We start from the raw sequence: 2,621 nt of genomic DNA, 5'->3' as shown, positions 1-2,621 counted from the left end.
TTTTATCATTGCCGGTGCCATCTCCATAACCATAGCTCTTTTGGCGACGACCTCTCCAAGAAAATTCTGCCACGCGCCATAGTCACTTTTACGATCAGGTTCTGGATGTTGGATGCCTCGATCGTGTTGACCAAGGCCTCCTGCCAAGCCTTCCTTATTGACCTTGCCAGCCGCGACGAACGGAAGATCACATTGACAAATACGTTCTCCACATTTTTCATGGCAGTGAAAAACCTTATGGGTTTCTTCTCTGTGTTCGTGCATACGTTCCCATTTCCGGCGACAAAAGCATGCCACTCTGATGACTACTGCATATGGGTGAAAAGCGTATTATTCTCAGCGATCCTCCTTCTACTTTCTTTGAAAACTATGGTTCTATACTTTATCTGGGATAAGCCGGCATTACTTGAGGAGGAGACACATGAGGGGGAAGAGGAGGATGATTGATACCCGATGGTTACATGCTTATGGGAAATTATAGGAGCCATAAAGGGCCTTAAAAAGCCCATGTTATGGGTGATAGCGATTGAGGCATTGAGCTGGTTGGCTTGGTACGGATTTTTTTGGTATATCTCTTATTGGATGCTAAGGGATGTGTACGATGGGCCCCCTCTGCAGCCTGGGGTTTATACATTATTAATCACAGTCCGCGGATTTGGAGTTCGGGGTCTTATAATAACTTGGATGGTTATGGGTGTTACGTCCTTGGCTGTAGAGCCCATTGGACGCACAGTTGGTGGCGCCAAAACCTTTGGGGAATTGGAAATTTTATTTAGGCTGGTGGCTTAACCATGACAGTTTGCCTTAGCAAGCTTGCTAAGGATGAGCGGCTCCATATCCATGATTTATTCAATACTCATCCGGCTTCCTCCGTCATTCAGATTTTGGCCCACTGTGTATTTGGCATTCTCGGTATTTTTCATGCGGTAATTAATAATATATTTATTACAAATATCATGCTATATTAGAATATATTCTTATCTTAAATAATTATTCATCTTGACCTCAATCAAATTGACCATGTGAAGTTCTTACTTTTAGACATATTAATCGTACTCTTATTTAGATTTCAGATAGCAATCACTGTCGTGCCTGCACTAGCATCTATCTACTCAAACAAGAGTGGTGCAGGAAAAGGTATTACATTCTACACTACAAATAATATTTATAGTAAAATAGGATGACGTCTACTTTTTAAAAAGTAAACTAGAATATATTCTAATATAGCATGTGGTTCAAACTCCCATTCTTCATCTGTTTTAGATTCTGATTTTTGTGTAGAGAATACGGGTAAATGTAGATTTTTGTCAAACAACAAATCTTTCATTTGACCTTCCATAGATGGTAATTAGTGTCATTCAAACTTATCATTCTAGTAGAATTATTTGCCTCCATCTTTCAAGCAAGTTATAACCAAATACCCAAAACTGAGCTCTGATACCAATTGATATGAATAAAACATAATTCCCTACTTGCAAGAATTAGACGAGCAACAATATCCACTCACCACAAGTATTAACACCAGCACAATAATACCCAATAGCAGCGGAAAAATCACATAAACCAGGAAATAGAAACAAGCTAACACACCAAGATTTTTAACGTGGAAAACCTCCTCAATGAGAGAAGTAAAAATCACGAGTCTCCAAGACCAGGATATAGCTTCACTATGATAAAAAATAGGGTACAAGAGAGTCACAAATTACTGCACAAAATGTGCATACAAGAAGCCAAACAACCCAAGCTTCAAAGCTTACAAAACAAGAACAAGAAGATGAAAATACCACAAAATAGAGCTACTATGCGTGGCTATCTCCTGCTACAAATGTCGAATTGAAGATCCGAACGGTAAAATCAAAGAACCAATGTGTAGAACACACTGTCAGATTTGATCGATCCAACGGTTAATCGAATCTGAAGTGACCAATTTACAGAGACAGCTTTGTGTTTGTGCGAAAATAACTTTCTCTCTTTCTTCTCTCTAGTGTTTGGTGTTCTCTTGCAAATGACCTCTCTCTCACTCAACCTAACTCACCTCAGCCACTTCAACTATTCAGGATTGGATACTAGTATTTGGGCTTTTTCTCTATAGGAAGGGAGCCCAAAAACCCAACAGCATGCTTGTCTCTACTCTTTAGGGCATGAATTATTCAAATTAAACATAAAAAATTTACTTCATCAATCACTCAACTAATATTAACCGTCCCTAGTGTTTAGTGTTCTGTTATTTTTTCTTTTTTATGTATGTAACTGCATCAATAATTCAATATGTTACTATTTGTATTGCATCTGATACTATTTTTTTCTCTCACCTCGACAAAACCACGAGTTGGCTAAACATAATATAGTAAAATTGAACGCAAACATAAATATATAAGATCAAAATTCATTCTGTGCTATGAACGTTATTCATAATTACAACGTGCTTAGGCCGTTAAATTCATTACATGACACAATTCTGTTCATCTAATAATCTAACCGTTTGGGACCATACCCATAGAATAGAATAATCTAACCGCCCAAATCCAATACTATAAATAGAAAAAGAAAAATAATTGAAATTAAACAATTAAATTGAAAGCTTGATGCATACTATCACCAACCCTAGTTTGGAAAAATTC

This window comes from Arachis stenosperma, chromosome 4, assembly GCF_014773155.1.
Source record: "Arachis stenosperma cultivar V10309 chromosome 4, arast.V10309.gnm1.PFL2, whole genome shotgun sequence".
Classification (NCBI taxonomy): domain Eukaryota; kingdom Viridiplantae; phylum Streptophyta; class Magnoliopsida; order Fabales; family Fabaceae; genus Arachis; species Arachis stenosperma.
Note: the sequence above shows the minus strand (reverse complement) of the source record.